This window comes from Vulpes vulpes, chromosome 9 (genome assembly GCF_048418805.1).
Source record: "Vulpes vulpes isolate BD-2025 chromosome 9, VulVul3, whole genome shotgun sequence".
Lineage (NCBI taxonomy): Eukaryota > Metazoa > Chordata > Mammalia > Carnivora > Canidae > Vulpes > Vulpes vulpes.
In genome coordinates this window covers 64,992,697-65,011,531 of record NC_132788.1, presented here as the reverse complement: position 1 = coordinate 65,011,531, position 18,835 = coordinate 64,992,697, and positions in this window count along the sequence as shown.

The following is an 18,835-nucleotide window of genomic DNA, read 5'->3' as shown; positions in this document are numbered from 1 at the left end:
AGAGTTTTTCTTGGTGTTTATAATATATGACAAATATTGTTTATAATATATGACAAATATTGTTAATTTGAGATTAATTTTCCTTGGGTGTTTTATCACAGTTTGACTGTAGTATAATGATAGTGCTCATTTATGTGTACTATGTAAATAACTGCATCTATTAAGTTTTATAAAAATAAATCAAACATTTTACCATGTTTCATTTTATTTAATGTATCTATATAATAAAAACATATAGTATTTGTGATGTTTTTAAACAAAATTAAATTTTTTTTTCAAATAGTAGAACTAACCAAAATCCTGATGGAGGCAATACATCAGTGTTGAAAAGCAATTTTCCTAGCTACTCTAATAGGCATCATGCCTAGTGATGTGCTGGCTGCTAACTGCAGGTTGAGAAGCCTCATCAGCAAGTGTTATAATGGGTTGGAAGCAAAAGGGGAAGAAGAGATTCATTTTCGCTCTTTCTGCCTCTGAATAAAATGTTTCACACCCCTTCAGTTCCTGTGGGTTTCACTAGTGGCACCTTTTAAAAATAGAATTACCAAATCTCAGCACTAGAAGCAATTTCGGGTGGGGGGGGGGTGGTTACAGCAAAAGCCCTCATACCTTATGGGGAATTTCTTTTATATCTCTTTATGCCTCTATGGTTTTGAAACCTCTGGAGGAGGTTAACTCACAACCGAAATATGGAGCCCATTCCATTTTAATTTAATTGTTTGAAATTTCTTTCTTCAAGCTAAAATCTTCCTTTCTGTAAATTAATAGTAGTATTAACAGAAGCAACAGCTACTGATGTTTGCATACACTGAACATTATATTTAGTTGCACCTAACAGAATCCACTCTTGCTACTTTCAGAAAAAAAAAATGTTTTTGAAACAGAGAATTAATTAGATACTGACAAAATTAGGAAGGCAAGTAGAATAGGCTGTAGATGAGGTTTTCAGGAATATCTCCTTAAACAAGACCAAAGAACTGGCCTACCAAGGGTACCACTACCTCTGTTACAAATAGGAATAGGGGAGAAGTAAAAGCCATAGTAATTCCAAGATGGCACCACTTCACGTTTGACACATGGCAAAACAAACAAAGGAAAACAAAGCAAAGCCAAGCTAAACTAAGCAAGCCTTTGTTCTTTCTTGATCTATCTAGCTCTAATCCCTTCCACTAGTCTACATATGTGACAGTCTCCAGATTTTGTCTGTGTCTTTGTTGTCTTTAATTCCCCTCATGAGGGTGTTCATGTGAGTCATGCCGTTTTACAATTGTGGTGGGTAGAACTGAATATAGGGACATCTGAAGCAACAAGTTGGAGAACTAATACTTTTCGTATACCATACATGGATTCTTCAATTTTTCACCAGATTTTGAATTTGTTAAAGAATCCATCAGAACAAGCTGTGTAGGGAAACACAAGAGATTGAGACAGATGAAAATAAAGGTAATGCTTTGCTCTTTCTGCAATTTCTCTAATGATTTTGGTCTACTTTGATAGCATTAGTTAGTTACATTTTTATAGCACTCCACTTAGTAAGAGGTATTATACAAATTTTAATTAGGAATAAATAAAGGATCAACAACAGTAAGTGGATTCCCAGAGATTGCATACTCAGTGACAAAACTGGGAATTAAACTGAGAATTTTCCTCATATCCTTTCCACTTCTGCCAAAGAAGAAAGTCCATTTTCTCATATTAAAAAACCTGAAGCTCATGACACTTCTGTATGTATCAGTGGTATACTTAATGGATTTGACAACTGGAACAGATCATTTTTAATATTCCTTCTCCTTCCTATGAAAGGATAATAACCTTAAGTGAAACAAATAGTAATAATGACCAGAAAAAGTGACCAATGAAATATTTTTTGAATGAACTTGCACAATGATGAACCACAAAAAAAGAAAAAGTAGAAAAGAAAAAGAAAAAAAAAAGATGTTAGCATGTTTTTTCAAAAGGGGAAACCTTATATTTCGTATTACCTTGCACTTATAAATAATATAATTTTAGTTTTTGAGATATAATTTCTGCAAATTTGTCAGTGACTTTATAAAAATTGATCTTTGCATATTTATTCAATAAATGATATTGCCAGATTTGTCACTCTTTCTTCACCTATGGTTAATCAATGTATACCTTCTAATCAATTTTTACTTTGAAAGGTGTTTTTCACACAAAGCACAGATACATTGATTGATTTTCAACAAAAATAAAACTTCACATGTCCCATAGAATGAGAGAATAAAAACAATGCAGGTTCTGTTTCTTTTTTCTCTCTTTCTCCCTCCAATCACTGTACTTTTGCTTTTTTATTTAAAAACCTGCTGTTTAAATGCAGTAATATATCGTTTCACAGGACTATTTGACAAAGCAAACAAACAAACAAAACTGTGCCTAATGCAAGCTAAGCCATTCCAAAACATTATTTTTGAAACAAATGAAAGTGCATGATCCACATACATCTGGGAATAATTATATAACTGGGGAGTTCTCCAGTTCTCTTAATGTCCATTTTCCTCTTATTCTTTATTGTGAACTTGTCCACCCAAAACATGGCATTTTCTAGTCTCTCTTCTTGCTGACATATTCATGCAACTAAGTTTTGTTCAAGATGTAAGCAAAAGTATATGCAATGCAGTACTTCTAGAAGATTCTTTAAAATGTAAATGAAGCACACTTATTTTTTTCCTTCTTCATCCTGGAGGTGATAGTCTAATGGATATGTACTGGCATGTCATTTTAGATTTAATTTGCATTTCCCCAGTGACTAATGATGTAGCATCTTTTCATGCACTTATTGACTATTAATATTTCTCCCTTTTTCTCCATCTGTCCCTCTGACTCTGTCTCTGGATCTGTCTGTCTTTGATGAAGTTCCTTTTTAAAATCTTTGCCTTTTTAAAAAATGTTTTTGTTTGTTTGCTTTTTTAGTTACAAGTGTTTTACACTTTTTTTGATATAATCCTCTAGCTGATACATGTGTTATGAATGTTTTCTTCCAATTTGTGGCTTGTCCTGTTGTTTCCTAAATGCTGTTTTTTCCAAGGCAACATTTAAAATTTTGATGGTTTAATTTCCCATTTTTAATGTTTTCTGGATTTTCAAATGTGTTCTATAAAAGTGAAAATTGCAAACTCTATAAAGTTGCAAATACTTTGTCTATTTTATTATAGAAGTTTTAGTCCTAAGTTTTACCTATAGGTCTATGATCCATTTTGTTAATTTTTACATGGTATGAGGCAAAGGTCTACACTCATTTTTTAAATATATGTATATTCAACTAATCTGGCACAATTTGCTAGAAAGTCTTTACTTTTTATATTGAGTTACTTTGGCACATTTGTTAAAAATCAGTTGATATATACATTTGGGTCTATTTCTGGAGTTCTTATTATTTTCTACTAATCTATATCTACAGTGTATTATTAAATTGTTTTGGTATTATGTAAAGTCATCTGGTTTTATTTTTTATTTTCTATTTTAAATAAATTTGGTTCTACTAGGACCTGTGCATGTTTTTTTTTTCTTTTTTTAAAATTTTTATTTATGATAGTCACAGAGAGAGAGAGAGAGGCAGAGACACAGGCAGAGGGAGAAGCAGGCTCCATGCACCGGGAGCCCGATGTGGGATTTGATCCCGGGTCTCCAGGATCGCGCCCTGGGCCAAAGGCAGGCGCCAAACCGCTGCGCCACCCAGGGATCCCCCTGTGCATGTTTTGATGTAAGTTTCTCAATTTCTTAAAAAACAAAATGTTACTGAATTTTTGACCCGGATTCCACTGAACCAACCCATGAATCGATGTTAGGAAAATATCTATATTAATATTAATTTTTACCAATCTGTGAAGTTGATAAAGGTATTTACAATTTTTTCTCATTACTGTTCTGTGTTTCAGTAAAGCAATTTTGGACAGCTTTCTTTCTGTTAGATTTACTCCTATATATTTTATGATAATTATATCATCTGGAAATAGGAAGAGTTTTTGCTGTTGTTAAAACTGTCACTGTTTTCTTGCTGCCCACTTTCAGGATGGCTGCCTTCTGCTCCATGTTCTAGAAAACATAAAATATTTTGTTTGTTCTATGTCTCTTCAGGTAGACTTGCCACTCTATAATTCAGTTCACTCATTTATCTTGTGACTTTAATTCTCTGATAGTCTAAGAAAGGGTTATGATTTTATAAATTATCTGACTTTCTCATTATTAGAGTAGAATAACATTCTTTGTGGTTTCTGTATCCAAAGCAAACAGAATAGTTCATAGATTTTAGTATATTTTCATTATTTTCAGATCGAAATGCATTCTAATTTTCATTGTGATTTTTTTCATTGATTTATGAGATTTTTAGAAGCATATCACTTAATTTATCATTAGATTAATTTATATTTATTATTTTATTATTGATTTCAGTTGAATTCTATTGTATTAGAAAACATGTTTGTATGTTTTAAGTTAATTAAAATTTATTTGGGCTTACTTTGTAGAATATTGCTTATCTGCACCTGGCTAGGATTTGCATCCTCATGCTGTTGGTCATAGTGTCCTAAAATATAAATTAAAATAATTTAGTTAGTAGTTTTGTGTACATCTTCTATATCCTTATTAATATTTCAAATATTTATGTTATCTATTTGTCTACTAATTCTATATGCTTTTGTTTCTTTTGAGACTATGCTATTAAATACATAAACAAAAATAAATAAATACATAAACATTTGGGATTGCTGTAGCTTGCTGATAAATTCACCCTCGTGTAATATTGAAATATACTCTTTATCTGTGACAGTATTTCTTGTTTTGAAGTCTATTTTGTTCCACATTAATATAGCTCTATAATTAATTTCTTTTGATTAGTGTTTATGAGGCATGTCTTTCTCATCTGCTTGCTACCTGAAGGTACCAGTCATTGTTCTACTAGAGAAATAGAACCAGTAGGCTAGATAGATAGCAGTCACAAGAAATATCTGCAATTTATCAGTTTAGTACCAAATTTCTGGTATTTTATTGGACTGATGTCCAGTCCATGTCTTTATCCATCTATTGAAATATTTCTGAAGGGCCAATACAATAGCTGGTAGTCAGTTGCAATTTGGGAAGATATCAACACAAATGGAAACTCCCTGTCAATAGAGTATTTCCTAACATTTGGCATTATACAAAGATCCATTGGCACAGGCTCATGCATCTTAAGTTGTACCCAAGGTTAGCCACTTTGCTGAGCTGAGGATGTTACTCTATTTCCCACTTTTTCTGTAAACTTTTTCCTTTCTTTATGGGGAGCCTCAAGCTCACTGTTAGGAACAGACCTGTAGACCCACAGTAGCCAGGTGTTATTATTCATTTCTTACAGATTGTGTCAACCAAGTGAGCTGGAAAAAAAAAAAAAACTACGACAACCAAGAACTCTAATGTTAATTAAAGTAATACATGCATACACATTTGACTGGAGCAGACATAGTTAAATTAGTCAGGGTATAATTTGTCCATAGGCACTTGTTTTGATCTGAAATTGAAGACCTAGTCGTAGGTCTGGAATGAAAGGGAAAATAGGCAGTCCTTCTACAAATGAGTATAACATTACTTCGGCTTCAAAATTTAGGAGTAAGATATGTAGCCATTAATTTTGGTTCTAATAAGTGTATTTAATAAGCAGACTATAAGATCACATAATTACTGTGTAGACTAAGACTATTTAATAACTACATTATACATAGTTATTATGGCATATAGTATGAAGTAGAGTTCCATTTTAGTTTTGAGAACTAGCTTTCCTCCCACACTAATAAATTAATGAACTGGTTCTTTAGTGATCCAACCATTGTTTCCTTTCTTTGAGTTTGGGAATTATAATAACTTACCTTTGATTATTCTTACTTGATGGTACTTTCCCAACCCACATTCACACTGTCCTATTTCTGTGTTTGTAAGACTGTAGACATCTTCAGCCTAATATTCCTTAGTAATTCCTTATAATATTTTTAGTGCTACATGTGTCTGGGGACTGCTGAGCCCTATGCATTACTCAGTTGCCCCTTTGATCTTGGGGGGCTTAGAAGATTTTGAACTGCATTTCCATCTTGCACTAAATTTGTTGGTTGTAAATCTGAATTCTGTTGTCACATTTAGCTGAGGAAAGCCAATCTTTTAACACTTAGAAATGGCAAGCATTTTGTGCGGTCTTTGTCTTTCTATTTCTAAGGTTAAGGTGGTGTGTGGGGGGAGATTACATTCAAACTAAAGCAAACTTCTCTTAATTGTTTTAATTTTAAAATACTTTTTCCATTCCTGCTCTGCAGATAAACATGGTTTCTGCTATTATAGAGCTTGTATTTTAGTACAGGCAAAAATAAATAAAAAATAACATTTTAGATAATTATAAAACATCTAAAGACCAAAATAAAAGTGATTATATTAGCAAGTAGAACTAGCTACATAATTTGAGAGCCCAGTGAAACATGAAAATGTGGGGTCCCTTAATAAGGAAAATATATTGAAAATTTCAAGATGACAATAACAGAACATGAAACCAGTCCTGAGAGAAAGGTTGTGAGGTTAGGGGGATGCAGAGAAAGTGGGAGGGGGTGAGCAGTAGGGACTTTATAAAGGGTTTTTCATCTCTTTAGGTAAAATTTCAGAGTTAACATGAGAAAGAACAGTCACTTCTATATGCTTGGGGGACAGAACAGCCCGTGGGGCTAAAGTATATGGGCCAAGTGAGAGAGCCGTGTAAGATGGAGCCTGGGAAAATGGCAGGGTAGTTCAATAGGGCCTTTTATGTCATGGCAAAGAATTAGAAAATGATGAGTAAGCTCTAATAAAAGCTTTAAGAATTGAAAATTGTCCCATATGTTTGTGAGTCTGTAATATGCATTGATTCTGTTTTAAACTTTGCAATTCCCTTCTTTAGCTCTTCAACAGTCTTTCTTCTGTACTTCCTGGTAGTAGGAAAAAAAAAAAGAGTGTTTCTATTCTCCCTTTTTCTCTTCCTCTCTTCCTTCTGAAGTCCTATTGGTATGATATGCCAAAAATCATAAGTAGTATAAGATATTACATATATACAAAACATATAATATATATAATGTATGTATATAATATACATGCATTATAGATATATATGCATATTCTTGACATAATATTTATGTACATGCATATAATATATAAACATATTACATTTGGTATAATCTTGAATATAGTACAAATGAGGAAAAAGCAACTAGTAATCTTTCACTTGGAAAACTTGTTTTTTTTCTGCATTAGCAATCTAAAAACTTAATGATTTAAATTAAAAATAAACTATATTACTATTTTTGCTTTTAGGTTTTGTATACTTTCATAGGTATCAGTATAGATAAAATTTTTTTAAAGATTTTTAATTTATTTATTCATGAGAGACAGAGAGAGAGAGAGAGAGAGAGAGAGAGAGAGGCAGAGACACAGGCAGAGGCAGGAGCAGGCTCCATGCAGGGAGCCCGACATGGGACTAGATCCCAGGTCTCCAGGATCACACCATAGGCAGAAGGTGGCGCTAAACTGCTGAGCCAAGCGGGTTGCCCAAGTATAGATAAAATTTGATGCTAAATTAATTCTATCCTTTTCGTTAAAATGATTTAGAATTTATTGATTCATTCAGTATTCCTTTATTTGCTGATTCATTCAATGTCTATTTATTAACCACCCTCAGTGGACCAAATACTTGCCAGACTGGTTCCTGAAGATAAAACATTATGTAATAAAATTAATAAGAAAACTCAAACAGTATTTTAAAATGAGATATCATTGTTAACAAAACAAAAAGAATGAGCTTACACAATTATTTAAATCCAGGTTGATTGCAGAATGGATCATTCTGATGTCCCATGATAATGTGGGTGATAAAGGATTTCTTTTTTTGCCCTACAGGAGTTTAGATTACACATAATTAGAATATGTCTTTAATATGTTTCTATTTCATTATTTTTAGAGAGCATTTAAGAATAGGGAACATATCCATTTAGTTCATTGAAAATTACAATATTAAATACATTAATGCTTTAAAAATCTCTTATCTAGGGCTAGAATGAGGACACAATGTCACTTATACTTGTGTGCTTTTTATTACAGATAAATTTGGTGAAGCCAGTAACTCACCTGTGTCCCTATGGATTGTGGGCCTTTTCTTGCCAGTGGAGAATGAAAATCTTCAAGTGTCATCACTAGCTGTTGTTTTTGCTTTATGTTTAACTGACATGATTATTGGCACCTCAGAAGAGTAGCACTATTTTCTCTATTTTTGTGTGTTCCTCCCTGGCACTAGCGGGGAGGTGTAGTAGCTTTTCTCATTGCTTGGTGTTGACTGGTGAAGAATTATCATGCCAGATTTTGAACATCCAAACTCAGTGATAACATTTGAAGACTAAATACCTTTTTTGATGCTACTTCTTTTAAGACTATTTTATGAATAGTAATATTGCTTATGTAATAGCAGTCCCTTTTTATACTTATGCAATGGGCAATTTTTGGAATAAACTCTTATTTTGTTACTTTACCCTGCAAATGAAATCCAAATATATACATATATTCAAATGTGGTCTATGCTATTATTACACTGGGTGTCCAGGAAAATTATAAGGCCAGACCCCATTTCTCATTTGTTTCTAAAAATAAAAAATTTTTATGTAAGAGGAAAAAAAACACTAATAAAAGATTTATGGTATTTAATGTATTTTGACATGGTAGGTATTTAGAATATTAGAATAAATGGCCACCTAATATAAGTAATTCAGCATGAAGGGAAGTTTATTATCTCCCAAGCTATCCATCAATCAACTTCTGGTAATAACTGCATGCCCCTATTAGCACGTGTAATAGTGCCTAGGCAAAAATAACAGTTTAGATAAAACATACAAACCTATGGAAATTGGAGATAAGTACTTATTTTCCTGCTGCTATATCACTAATATAATCTTAATTTCTGTATATGTAAATTCTGTATAAATTGGTGCATGGGGTAAAAAAAAAAAAATGATTGTTGCCCTTGCTAGGAGGCTTATGCAAGGTACTGTATCCTATGTACATCTTTGGGGAGGCAGTATGTAGTAGAGCCCCACACAAAGTGCTCAGAAATGTAAAGTTTATAGTCTAGGCTTCCTAACATCATGAAGTTAGTAAATCACCCAACTTCTCTAAGGTTCAGTTTCTTTGCCTACAAAATAAAGATTAATATAAAAAGATGCTTGTTGTGATAATAACTTATCAAAATGATAGGCCCAGCTCTATGGTCTTCTCTTGTGAATACATGTTTTATTAGTCAAGAGGCTATATAATAACATATTTTTATTAAATGGTTAGATGGTTATATCTGCAAGAGCCCCACCACTATCATTCTAGGACTTCCCTCTTTGTCCAATTAATTTCCATCTTGCATCTTTGTTATATATTCTTAACTTGAAAAATGCAAACGATTTTATATTTACACGCAAATCTGAATAACTTTGAATATAGATCACACATCAGTGCTGGAAACCAGGTGTTTTGTTGTAATTTTTAATGGACATTTGCCAGGATTAATTTAAGAGCAAGATTATAAGCTACATACGGATAGTAGCTGTGTTTTACTGATTTGTCTATCCCCTGCACCAAGCATGAGGTTAAGCACATAGAAGGTGCCTATTATATGTTTGGTCTGAAATAGGAACCATAAACAACTCTAAGGGTAAAATATATCCATGGTAAGTATAAAGTCAATGCTGATTGTAGTCATCTCTAAGAATGGAGATGCATCTTCTTACTCTCCATAATACCTTCTGCAATGCACTCCAGCGGGGTAAGGGACCAGGAAGGGGAAGAGTTCATATAATAGTAAACATTATTGTCTGAGTAAATTTGAGACTTGAAAACAGTTTCACAGTTTCATTGACTAATAAAATCATCTTTCAGTTGGAACCTATTTTTCCCTTTTCTATTTTAATATCCAATTTTCACATGAAGTGAGAAAGTCTATTTTAAAATCATTTCAAATATTCCTAACACAGTCTGGAAGCTATTTTGGAGATGTGGCATTCCCAGAAGAATAAAGTAGATTGAGTAAATGCTAAATAAGTGTATTTAAAAAAATAGATTAAAGGCACTCAGGTGTCACCACCATTTTGAAATGATCATCACTTAGAATTATCACTTACCTGTTTTACAAGTCAGGTTAATAAATGTGTAAAATACGAATCACTAATAAGACTCTTTTTTGGCGTCACTTAAAAGAGAGTTGATGGCGCATGGAAATGCAGAGTCTGCTAACTAGCATGTATTTTCTTAGGACTTTTAATGGCAAATACATCGAAAGAAGTTAGATGCTATTTATTAAGTTCAAAGAAATGGTTATTTTTTAGTGGTCTCTCAGGTCTGTTAAAGAATAAGACCAGCTTTCTGGAAACACCATGTAAAACCTAAGCTAAGAAATGGATCCCAGGAGACTTGAGATTTTCTGAACTCTGTATGTCTTTTAGCAGGGGTTCCTCACTCTTATTGCACATCGGAGTTACCTGGGAAGCTATACAAAAGTGTTAACATCTGGGTGCATCTAGAAAAATCTTTCAGGGTAGAGAATAGGTATCAGTATTTTTTTTTAAAGATTTTATTTATTTATTCATGGGAGACAGAGGCAGAGACATAGGCAGAGGGAGAAGCAGGCTCCATGCAGTGAGCCCAATGCGGACTCGATCCTGGGATCCCGGTATCACACCCTGAGCCAAAGGCAGACATTCAACCACTGAGCCACCCAGGCAGCCTGATATCAGTATTTTTTAAAGCTGCCCAGGGTAATGTGTTGCCAATGTTGAGAATCATTGACTTAGCTAGAACAGAGAGGACAAGTTAATGGCACCTGGCTTATAATTTTCCCTACCCCCTAATAGAAGACATTGTCAGTATATTCAAACACACATTCCTACAGAAATCAGTTTCAGACCCAGAAAAATTTTAATGGTTTTCTCCAGATAACCACTATGAACAAGTCAGTATAGGCATTCCATTAAAAATTGGTTCACTGTTTCTGAGAAAGATTTGTGCTAACAGACCCAGTGGTCCACTGAAGATAATATTTGAGGATTGATAAGATTGACCTAAATATCCCACTAGCAGATACACTTTTACCCAATTTGTTATGGACTTAGCTTGGGCTGGCATTTTTGAGCATAAGAGAAGGCAGGCCTCTTGTGCCTTCAAAAATCCACAGGTCAACTCCTAGAGTAATTTATGACTTCACAGTTTATTTTAATCTCTGATCCAAACTGGAATTCTGTGCTTTATTTCTATTTTATATAGTGAAAACATGTAAAATAATTAAAACTGCATTGTTATTAAACAGGTAGCCTTTATAGTTAATGGTAAAGTGTGAAAAAGTATAGTTCACCAAAATAAAAAAAAATGGGTTAAATAGAGGCATTTCTTCCATGCTACATAACTAATTTCTTTTTTTTTAAAGATTTATTTATTTATTCATGAGAAACACACACACACACACACACACACACATAGAGAGAGAGAGAGAGAGAGAGAGGCAGAGACCCAGGCAGAGGGAGAAGCAGGCTCCATGGAAGGAGCCTAATGTGTGACTCGATTCCAGGTCTCCAGGATCACACCCTGGGCTGCAGGCGGCGCCAAACTGCTGCGCCACCAGGGCTGCCCCATAACTAATTTCTACATAAGGCTTACCAAGTTAACTGAGTGCATATTGGTCGACATTCAGAGCCCTGTTTCTAATGCCAAAGGATGAACATAGTTTTAAAAGCATGGGAAAAAAAAAAAAAAAGAACAACACACGTTTGAACACTGTGTGGGTCCACTTACATGTGGATTTTTTCCCATATCGTACAGTACCATACATATATTTTCTCTTCCTTGTGATTTTCTTAATGTTTTCTTCTCTCCAGTTTACTTCATTTTAAGAATACCATATGTAATACACACAACATACAAATATAAATAAATAAATAAATAAATAAATAAATAAATAAATAAATAATAAAAGCATGAACGTTAAAGAAGCAATGTCCTTCAGGATTTAGCCACTGAAGAGTCATCTCCTTGTGTTTAGAAACTTTTGCCCTGGGATTCCTGGGTGGCTCAGCAGTTAAGTGTCTGCCTTCGGCTCAGGGTGTGATCTTAGAGTCCTAGGATTGAGTCCCACATCAGGTTCCCTGCAAGGAGCCTGCTTTTCTCTCTGCCTCTCTCTCTCTCTCTGTCTCTCATGAATAAATAAACAAAATCTTAAAAAAAAAAAACACTTTTGCCCTCTACTTTAACAAAATTACACTGTTTCCCTTCTCAAAATAATAAATACAATTCCTAATTACCTCTCCTGTGGAATTACATTCTGCATTTCCTTCATAATTTCTATCTCAGCTGTGCTGTAGTCTCCTTAATTAATTAAAAATGCAGAATTAGTTTGCAAATATCTCATTAACTCTTGAATAAGGAGTTCACCAGTGTCCTCTTGATTGGCAGCCTTTATTAGACAATGCTGTCCAAACTCTCTTACTTTTCCTTTTCTGTAAAGAGGGGCTTTGGGGAAACCCACAAATCTTTGATATAGAAACACTATTTAGCTCCAGCAAGGAATTTAATCTGCTTTATATGCCCAGCAACATTCTTGAAATATTCTTCAGCACAAATCTAGACTCCGGATCCACCTCTTTGAGACATGGCAAATCTATATAACATTACATAATTCACTTTAAAATGACAGATCCATGGGGTGCCTGGGTGGTACAGTTCGTTAAGCATCCAACTCTTGGTTTTGACTCAGGTCATGATCTCAGAGTCCTGAGATCAAGCCCTGAGTTGGGCTCTGCATTTAGCATGGAGTCTGCTTGTCTCTCTCTCTCCCTTATGCTCCTCTCCCAGATTGTTCACTCTCTATCTCAAATAAATAAATGGAAAATCTTTGAAAAAAGAGATAAATCCAAAGGAAGCAACTATATCATGTTTAAATGTTCAATGGAGTTCCACTGAAGGGGACTCTGAATTTATTGTAGCACTCCTGATCTGAAATCACAAAAAGGGAATGATTTTATTTTATTTTATTTTTTTAAAGGATTTTATTTATATATTCATGAGACATACAGAGAGCGAGGCAGAGACACAGGCAGAGCAAGAAGCAGGCTCCTCACAGGGAGCCTAATGCAGGACTCAATCCTGGATCCTGGAATCAGGCCCTGAGCCGAAGGCAGACACTCAACTGCTGAGCCACCCAGGCGTCCAGGGAATTATTTTATTGCAGGTTATCCCTGGGCATTGTGTGGCATCTCTTACCTCCTATGCCAAGTGAGGCACCTCAAAGAAGGAAAGTAGTCTGGCCCTCACTTCCCTGACAGCAGCTATGTCACCCCAAGTCAGTTACCTGGTGGTCTCCCTCAGAGTGCCACCTGTTGGATTCAGAGAATACTGTTCTACTTGCTTCTATGTAGAAAGAAGTAGTGAGGTAATTTGATGTGATGAAAAAAGTACTGGACACTGTTTGCCAGTGTGAGAATGTCATGGTGAAATCATCCTCATGGAAAGAAGTTCTCTGCAGGTTGCCAAAAAAGACATCCAATGATCTCAAAAGTTTGTTAAATATCTGAAGGGCTCTGCTTCTAGTTGCACACAATCTGGAAATTTGTGGCCAAATCTCATCTAAATATCATGATTGTATGGGTCCTGCTCTTTCCTTGCTTGTTTCCACTAACCTGGTGTTTCCAACTTTGGTCAAGTACATACAAACACCATAATTATCATCATTTTTGCATACCACCTGAACTATATTACAAAGGCAGTCTTTTTCTTTAAGATGGTTCCATTTTTTTTAGTTAAGTTATATAGACTTATTTTCAAAGGAAGTTGCAGTAATATGTACTGAATATTGTTATATATTTTTTCTAATCTATAATTAAAATGAATTATTAAATTAAAAAATGTTTCCCTGCATTCCACATAAAATAATTGGTGAATCACTGGGGATACAAAGTTATCACTCTTAGGAAATTACTCAGATAAAGCAAATTGCTTTTTATTTCTCCTCTATTTCTTTTTTTCTAATTGTTTTTATATATTTAAAAAAACCACTTAGAGGAGGTCACTCTTTGTTCATACAGGTAAAATAAAGCAGAATAGGATAAGTACATGCCACAGCTATTCGATCACACCAATGAGAAAACAAATATATTGAGCACGTAATGTGTATTCAGCACTACTGATCCTCTTTTAATAGAACTCCTTGTCAAGATCCTCAGTAAAGACAATTTACACATTTGAATGAGAAACCTAAGTGGTATTTTCATCAGTGCCATTGTGCTTCACATTTTTTTCTGTCCTTTCTGACTGTAATATGTCCAGGTAGAAGGAAATCTGCACTTAACCTGTAAGAAAAGTAAGTATCACATTCTTCCCTGGGAGGTCTAAATTATCACTTCTTTTCTTCTTGTTATTTTACTGTGTGGAGGTGGACATCATGCCCCAGATAAAACTAAAGAGAGAATATAGCATATGATACACTATCTTACACACAGACACACATTCTGGTTAGATGAAATTCCATGAATTAGGGCAGCATCCCACCCTGAATATCCTTAAGTTGTTTGCTAAGTAATTACTTTTGAGGACAAATCTGTCTCAATGAAGAAAAAAGCCCCACACAGTTACTCTCTTCTTCATTTTTTAAAATAACTTTATTTATTTATTAGAAAGAAAGAGAGAGAGAGAGAAAGGGGAGGAGCAGAGGGAGAGGGACTAACAGATTCCACCCTCAGTGTAGAATCCAACATAGGGCTCGATCTCATGACCCTGAGATCATAACCTAAGTCAAAATCAAGAATTGGGTGCTCAACTGACTGAGCCACACAGGTATCCCTGATCACTTTCTTCATGAAGGTCAGCACCCTATAAATGTTGAAAATCCTGATATTTTGGAGCATTTAGAGGGATCCCTGGGTGGCGCAGCGGTTTGGCGCCTGCCTTTAGCCCAGGGCGCGATCCTGGAGACCTGGGATCGAATCCCACGTCGGGCTCCCAGTGCATGGAGCCTGCTTCTCCCTCTGCCTGTGTTTCTGCCTCTCTCTCTCTCTGTGACTATCATAAATAAATAAAAATTTAAAAAAATAAACCTTAGAAAATCTCTTTAATTCACCCCCCATTTGAATATTTGTGTGAGAAATGTAAATGACAAAAAAAAAAAGAAATGTAAATGACATCATCAGTATTATTGTGTTCCATATTAAGAAAACCTGATATGTAAAATTTAGAACTTATAAGTTCTTATATTGTAATGATTGCATGGCCAAGAAACTTGCTTCTTTAAGATCCAATCTGTAAATCTGTTTATAGCAAGTCTGTCCTATACTTTGTTCATATGATTTGAGTAAGAAAAATTTGTTATTGTATATAGCTTCTCAGGAAAATATAAATTGCATAATATGTTGTGTTCAGATTATTTTTATTTTAAGATTGGCAGGGGAATGAATTAAACAAATGATTTACTAGTGTTTTCTATAAATATAGATGGCTTATCACTATTTTTATTTTGTCTTTTCATTGTGTTTTATTTTTGTTTTTAAAATTTTTTTCACTATTTTTATTTTGATTGAATTTTGATTGTCTAGTTGCTTTTTCAGACACAGGTATTGGAAGTTGTAATCAATAACTTCCTGTGCTATGAGTGTAAATATCCTAAATGTTGAGGAAATAATGTATTTCTTTTTGAAATAAGAATTTTGACTCTGATTTTCCTGTAGGCTTCTTAGCTGTTTGTGACCAACAGATTTTAGAGTGCATTTGTGAACAAGATGACATTACACATTACCTGACTTCAATATTTAGAGATTTTATTTTTTATCTAAGTATTCCTGTTTTTTAAATACTTTATTATTTAGTAATTTCTAATTTTCCTCTCTAATAGGACCTGATGATTATCTCTCACAGAAGGCAGAGACTCTCTCAAATTCATGTATATATGTGGGTAAGAGAATGCATGGAGGGTAGGATATGGTCATCAGTAATTCAAATTTATTTCCTAAAGGAACCTGGTAGTATGCTATAGAGTCCAAGGAATCTGCCAAGGCCATTTAGGAAAATTCACTGCTCTAGCTTAAGACAAGCTGGACACAGTGCCTGTCCCATGCAATTTATCTGATCATTTGAGTATTTTTCTCTCTCCACTATTGGGCTAAACAACTGGAAGAGATTGATCAGTATTATGATGAAATTACAACCTGTGCTGGCCACTTATCCTGCTACCATTTTGCTATGTTATTTTTAAGGATCAGCAACCAGGAAGCAGTTGGAGAAAATACAAGGTATAAGTCTCTATTCCTATATTGGTGACACATGTGAAATTAGTCTGCTATATCTTGGTTATGTCTCTCCATAAAAATAAGATGTTATTCCTATAATCGTTCCAAAAATCCTCTATTGGAATGCTCAGATTGAATATGATTTGACATTAGTCAATTAAACAAATGATTTACTATTCAACCACATGGCAAAGGTTTAGATACAAGATTATGGAGCATTTTAAACTTAGGATCAGTGAGAAACTATTGACAGGTTTCTAAATATAGCCCTTCCATATCTGGTAAGCTATTGGTCTCAAACTTCTTATGCATTCATATCATTAGTTTTAAACTCCCAGAACTATGTTGTTATAAATGAAATTCTTCTGTTTGACATGGAAACTGACTTGCAACCACTAGATAAATGGAAAGCATCTTATTACCATGACAATTTCCCACGATCTTATTGGAATCAAGTAGTTTTCTTCAGATATTATATCTGCTCTCATCACAGGTTGGTGAAGTAAAATTGTCTTCACCACGATTACTATACCAATATTTTGTTTTATCTATGGCCTTTTCTTTATTGGTTGGTAAATTTCATATTCATAGTTGTCTCTTTTAACTCTATATTTTTCTTGTACTAGTGTCATGGCTAAAATAGAAATTTAACAGATGAGAGATGCTTTCTCTATGTTCCTCTTTCCTAAATATTATAAATGAGAAGCAACAGATTACCCTAGATTGGGGATTCTAGGGATTCTAGAGTTCCCTTCTCTAGCTCCAAAATAGAACTACCTAAAAAGCTTTTGTAAGACTCTGATGTTTGGGCCTCACTTCCAGAGATTCTGATTAAACGGCAATCTTTCAAACATTCCCAGGTAATTCTAAAAACATCAAAGTGAAGAGCCACTGGCTTTGATTAATTCTGTTAAAGGTGTAACCAAATCACTTAATACTGTCTTCTGTACTTCGATGTACACAAACTGCAATGAAATGTTTGCCAGCACATGTGGTACTTCTATCTTGAGCAATTCATAACCCGATTGTCGCAATTTCTGTCAGAATGAAACTCTCCAACTGTAAAGAAGGTGCTTAGGAACAAAAATGTCAGCAACTGAAAGTGCCAAAGTGCAGCTTTTGTTCTTGGCTGGGACAGAGGCCATTAAGGCACATGGTTCTTCAAGTCAGTGCTGGAAGTCTACAGGAAGAGCCACCCACCTTTTTTTCCCATCTGTCTAAGTTCCCCAAATAATTACACTCTAGAGTTTTCAACCCAGAATCTGCTGCTTATCTTTAATCAGACTTTCACTTCTTAATCAACCAAAGAGTAAATGCCTTCAGAGAATGGGGGAAAGGAGCATCCTGGGCAATGATCTCCAGGCCATGATCATCACATTCTAGTTTGATGGCCCTAAACAGGCTACTTAAGTCCTCTGAGCCTCAGTTTGCTAATATGCAAGCATGATAGTACTTACTCCAGGTCATTATAGGATTAAATGTAACTGGCATGCATGCAAGCACTTAAACCAGCCCCAGGCACAAATCCCTGCTATTTTTTAAGTAACAAATGATGGATAGCTACAAAAAGAAAGAACTATGATAATCTACTGTGGGGTAAATCAGTCTAATTTCACAAATGAAGTGAGGATGTAGACTGAGAGTGTGGCTGATGAAGACAGAGGCTGAAGGAATTGCATATGCAAAGGCATGTGATTTAGAGCAGAGAGGAGAGCATGATAGGTGACATATATTGAGTGCTTATTGGTGAAGCACTTAATGGTGATAACAGCTATTGACTTAAATGCTTATTCTATGCTGAGCACTTGACAAGTGTCATCTCCTTATCCCAAAAACAATGCTCCCATTTTAGAGAGGAGTAATATCAGATGTTGAGACACTAAGTAACAGCTGGGGAGGAAAGAATTGTGATTTGCCTGAGATCTAATGGGTAAGAAAGCCTGAATTCTAATATTACTCTGCTCTGATGCTTCTACTTTAGGTCTTACAGGGCCCTGAGCAACTGAGGACCAAAAGAAGACATCCAACACTGGGGCTCTGGCCATAGACACGGAGCTCTGAAGGTATCAGAATAAATTAATCTTTATTTTTTTCAGATCTGACCTAACAGGATTTCCCTTGCCGAGAATTCAGTTATAGAATCCTAGTCCTTGATCTGTGTAGGATGTTATTGTAACAAAACACATGCACATGAGAGATACATTTCATTCCAATCATGCTGATGTTTTGGGTCTAGTTCTTGGAGTTAATGATACACATGTATAGCCAGTGGTGTCCAGAAAAACAGAGAGAGGGAAGGAGATAGATAGATCAATAGATCGATCAATTCTGATGGTCATGTTAGTGTATGCAAATTATGTGGGTGTTGGGGGGGGGAAAGAAAGGGAAAGAAAGATTGAGAGAGAGAGAGAGAGAGAGAGATGATTTTAAAGAAATAATTCATAATTGTGGGAGCTAACAAGTTTGAAATCCATAATGTATACCAGCAGGCCTGGAAATTCAGATTAGAGTTGGTGTTGTAGTCTTGAGTCCAAATT